The following is a 4,920-nucleotide window of genomic DNA, read 5'->3' as shown; positions in this document are numbered from 1 at the left end:
TTAAATTATTATTATTATTATATTAGAATATGTTTTTATTAGTGCATGAAATATTTGGTGAAGTAATTTTAACGTTTACGAGTCTAATTGTGAGAAAGGACTAAATCGCATCAAATGCAAAAGTCCTAAATTGATAACTAAAGGTGTCAAATAACTAAAGAATAAAATTTGGGGGTCTTTAAAGGGAAATTAGACCCTATTGTGATAGCTTGGCCGGCCATGGGTGATGAAAATGTTGAAAAGTCAACATTAGGTAATTTGATGACATAATGTATGATATAATAATGCCAAAAAGCACTGCAGCAAAATTGACTTTTAGCGGCGTTTTTTAAGGTCTTTAGCGACGCTTTTAAGCGCCGCTAAAACTATTAACGGCGCTTGTAAAAAACGCGTCTATAAATGGCGCCACTAAAGCTTGTGGCGCTTTTTTCACAAACGCCGCTAAAGATCACGACCTTTAGCGGTGCTTTTCTCAAAAACACCGAGAAAAGTCATGAAATTCAAAAAAACAAATTACAAAATATTATAAAAGTCATGAAAAAATATAAAAAATTTAAAATTCATTATCAAATTAAATTTTCTATTAAAAATTTAACTTTAAAACTAAATACAAAAATTAATGAATTTGAATTTAGAATTTAAAATAATAAATTAATAACACAATTAAAATCCAAAAGTTAGAACTCAAGTTATCTTAAATATTAAAATAAAAATAAAAATTTAAAATCAAAACTAAAATAAATAATAAAAATTAGATTAAATATAAAGATATCAATAAAATAAGGTATTATAATGAAGTTCCTTAAATGAAATAAGGACTTAATTCCCATGTGAAATATCAACATTGATTATTTAAATTGATTAACTAAGTCAAAATTGCAATTTGTGTTTTTCTTCTTTCAACTCAAATAAAAATAAGATGTTGAAACAAAACAACTAAATAAAAAATTAGAATAATTAGTTGACAGGAGATTATTATTAAGTATATGCAAATATGCAAGTAGACGATTACAAAATAGGGTGTAGAAGGACAACAACAAAATTAACATAGTTACTCACAGCATCTTCTTCCTGTTGAACCAAGGCTGTACCTTCATCAGTAACATGCTGCAACAAGGAAGTACTTTAGGTTTAGTTTTTAGGGACATGAGAAAGAAGATCAATTGGTTTGCAGAACAGAGAAAACAAAATATTCAGACCTGCTTGAATACATTAGCAACAGGCTCCAAGCCTCGAGGTATTTTACAATAAAGCCTGTACATCAAGATCCTCCACCTACAGAGTGTAAAGAAGGCCAAGTTAATATCTAACGCATACATTTGCTGGAGCTAATAGCAAGAAGAGTAAGCATTGCTAGAAAAGAAAAAGATTGAACAATACCTTGTCATCTCTAAACAAGGCCCTGCATCCTGAATGCTCCTTTTCAAGTAGCCGATTTGCATATGTGACCAACAACTCATGTTGCACTTTCTAGATAAAGAACAAACAGTAATAAATAGAATGCTCTAGGAATTATAGAACTATCTTTATAAGAACTTATTGTTAATTCTTATCACATAATTCCATGTCAATTCATACGTCAAAAACATGCAATCTCAATGCCTAGGTAGCTAGAAGGAAACATATAAAACAACAACCAGATCTTTCCACTCAAAGAGAATTCACGCAGCTTCTATTGTTACATCTAAGTGACTACTTTCATTCATCAAACACAATTCATCTGAGTGACTGTCTTTGAGCAAAGAATTAACGAAATTCACTAAGAAAAAAAAAATCACCATCAAGCCAAAATTAAGCTCACAGAAAAAAGGCTCTTCATTAACCTATTCCAGCCATTTCACTCACCTCTAACAATTTTGTCTCACTGCTTGAATGTAGGTAATGAGACACTCTCTGCCTTTCCTTTCTCAAGCATTCTTCAGACTGCAATTAACATTAAAGTAAATAAAACAATTAGAACCATATCAATTAATCAGAGTAAAAAACTTAAAACCTATAAAATTAAATTAAATTTTCTATTAAAACTTTAACTTTAAAACTAAATATAAAAATTGATGAATTTAAATTTAGAATTTAAATATTATGTTTAAATAAATGGGCAATTTACCAGCAACAGAGAGATATATACAATTTAATAGGGTTTGCTGCCTCAAAACTTGGTTTTCAAATTCAATGTCTGAAATCTTTTCTTCAAGACTGCCAACAAAGAAACGATTTTAACCAGGAAAAAGACAAAAAGAGTGGAAGAAATGAATAAACACAGCTTCAGCAATATGCATGCAAAAAAACGCTATCCCAGATTCTGGTAGTTTACTGAAAGAATTTATATTAATCTTTTCTCAGTAAGGGCACAAACAAACCTGTGCATAACAGTCTTCAATTGAACTATTTTTGATTCTGCATCCAAAGCTTGTTTCAACCTTTCTTCACTTATTTTGTTTGTCTCTTCAAACTTTTTCTCTGTTTCATCAATTTTCTTTTCCAACGAACTCACTAATGCGTGCAAGTAGCAAGCATATGAGAAATATCATTATGAAATTAGTGTTCTCTAAGAAAACATCCCCAAGGTATCCTATATATCATTGTACATTCACCGTATCTTTATGCCAATATAGATTTTAGACGCAACCTACTCACCTTCAGTTTTTCATTCTCATTTGTAAGCTTCTCCAACATCACAGGGTCCACCACCAAAACCTCCTGAATTATAGGGACTACCTCTACTGCCTTTTTGGCAGCCTCACGTTCCTTGGCAAGCAATTCTTTGGTTTCTTTAAACTGAAGTTGTATGTCTTGCAAAGCAGACTGCAGTTTTGCATTTTCCTGTGTTTTAGCTTCTTCCAGGTCAACCTACAGAGTAAGACAAGAAATTATAAATAACAAGACAAAAATCATACAAAAATCAGGGCCCTCTCTCCATAACATGACACATCAAATAAAAAACACTATGTTTTGATAGAAGCCAAGAACAAACACAGAATAATAATAATACATGCTTACCCTCATCCGTTTCTCCAGTTGTAATCTCCATGTCAGTTCCTCAACTTGCTTTTCCAGTTTGTTCTTTGCAGCTTGCAGAGCTCCCGTCTCCCTAGTAGCCTGTAAACAAAATAATAACAGAAAATCTGAGGGATGTATTCATAAAACAAAATATTATCATACTTAAAGGTCTTAGAAGTACTACATTGTTTCAGAAAACAAGGTCTGCATATAGAGAAAAATAAGTAACCCCCCCAACCCACACACACAAAAAAATATTTATGTAAAAGATTTAGTAGATTTTAGATAAGATTTCGCCAGAGCATGGATATCTTGGATAGGCTTTAATTGTCCGTATCACTTTCTCTGTTTGAGGCACCAATTCTCTTGTAGGTGACAATATCAAAACTTGAACCCTAAAATAACACTACTTAGCATATTCACAATTCATACTTCAAAATAAATTATATAAATTATAGACTAATCCTAAACAAAATTCAAGCCTCAAACACATTCCCTAATTTACCATCTTTCAATAGCATTATTTTTTACTCTTCGAATAAGAAACATCTCAAATTTAAGGTTTTAGCTATGAGGTATCTAAAAATTAGGGCTTTTGCAAAAAATTACATGAAATTGATATCAGAACACATTCAAATCTGTCAAAAACAACTATTTTTAAAACAGGTCAAAGAATTGAAATAAAAAACATACTCTTTACTAGCGGTGTCGACCACTTGACAAACAGTGAGAGCAATCATGGAAGTTTTTCTCGTACCAGATTGGGCTTGAGAAATCACATCGCGGCCATTGATTATCGGCATAACGGCTCTCTGCTGAATAGCCAACGGCTTTTCAAAGCCGTAATTGTAGATTCCATGGAGGAGATCGTCTTTTAACCCCATCTGATCGAAACTCAATATCGGCTCGATTCCTTCCGTCGTCTCGAACACTAGCTTCTCATCCTTAGCTCACATCCGCCGAGCCGCTCTGCTCGTCGTAGCCGCCGCCATCCCTATTTTTTCGGCCTTCGCTAAGTTGTGATTGTCTAGCAGGGAAAGTTAATTGAAAAGAAAAGAGTAAATATAAAAGATTATTAAAAATAGAAATTTAACTTTCTATCAAATCCCCCATTTTTTTAACTTTCTCAGCAGTATCATCAGCACCACTGAGTTCAGCTTTTGCCTCGCGTTCCATTTCTTCCTCGAATCACCTGAACTTATCCACGGCGGTTTCCATGACTGAGTCAAAATAATCCTCTGCTTGTTGCATGGTTATTTCAGCTCTTTTCACTTGTTTTTCTTCCTCTAGCTCCAAAGCTGCCCATGCTTTGTAAGATTCGATCTCGAAAAGCTTCATTAGGTCTTCGATGGCGGATGGATCGAAATTCTTGTTGCCTTGTAAAGCTTGATCTGAGAGGAAAGTGAATTGAGAGAGGAGAGCTTCCATGGCTGTTTGATGAATTCAAATGCAGATCTACTTGGGAAAATTGGAAAGTAGCAAAAGCGGTAGAGAGAAACACTTAAAGGGTTTTGAGGATACCGATTTTAGGGGGAAAATTAGAGGTTTGGGAAATTTGGGGATAAAAGGGCGCCACTTTTTTATTGCATTTTTTTTTGGCATTTTTCATAAAAATGTTACTAATTTTTATTTTATATTTTATTTTTATTTTTGTATTTTATTTTTAGTTGTTATCAATATTGTTATTTATTTATCAATGTTTTTTTAAATCTAATATTTAAATATATCAAATAGTTTAAATTAAATATTTTTTAAAATAAAAATATTAATTGGTTGTATAAAATTTTATCATTTAACAAATATCAAGTAAATCTTAAATCCTAAATCATTTAATATATATAAATTTTATCTATTATCTCTTAAATAATTTAAACTATAATCATAATTTTAAAATATTAAAATTAAAATTATCTCTTTTAC

At 31.8% G+C, this 4,920-nt stretch overlaps 1 long non-coding RNA gene across 5 annotated transcripts; it reads right to left on the bottom strand.

Moving 5' to 3' along the window:
* Nucleotides 1-948: 948 nt before the first annotated feature.
* On the bottom strand, nucleotides 949-4,580 carry LOC107951767 (uncharacterized). 5 transcript variants are annotated; one of them, XR_005903638.1, is made up of 10 exons: nucleotides 4,193-4,555; nucleotides 3,694-4,027; nucleotides 3,001-3,099; nucleotides 2,638-2,850; nucleotides 2,361-2,493; nucleotides 2,129-2,196; nucleotides 1,846-1,923; nucleotides 1,381-1,470; nucleotides 1,200-1,275; nucleotides 949-1,107 (listed from the first exon to the last, which is right to left on the bottom strand). It is a non-coding gene; the product is annotated as an uncharacterized lncRNA (long non-coding RNA). The 5 variants fall into 5 exon arrangements; XR_001698591.2 differs by having other exon boundaries at nucleotides 2,108-2,196; nucleotides 4,193-4,554; XR_001698589.2 differs by having other exon boundaries at nucleotides 2,108-2,196; nucleotides 3,694-4,580.
* Between the last annotated feature and the right edge of the window lie 340 nt (nucleotides 4,581-4,920).

This window comes from Gossypium hirsutum, chromosome A02, assembly GCF_007990345.1.
Source record: "Gossypium hirsutum isolate 1008001.06 chromosome A02, Gossypium_hirsutum_v2.1, whole genome shotgun sequence".
In the NCBI taxonomy this organism is placed as follows: domain Eukaryota; kingdom Viridiplantae; phylum Streptophyta; class Magnoliopsida; order Malvales; family Malvaceae; genus Gossypium; species Gossypium hirsutum.
The sequence above is the reverse complement of the archived record's forward strand: the minus strand, read 5'-3'. Positions and strand labels throughout refer to the sequence as shown.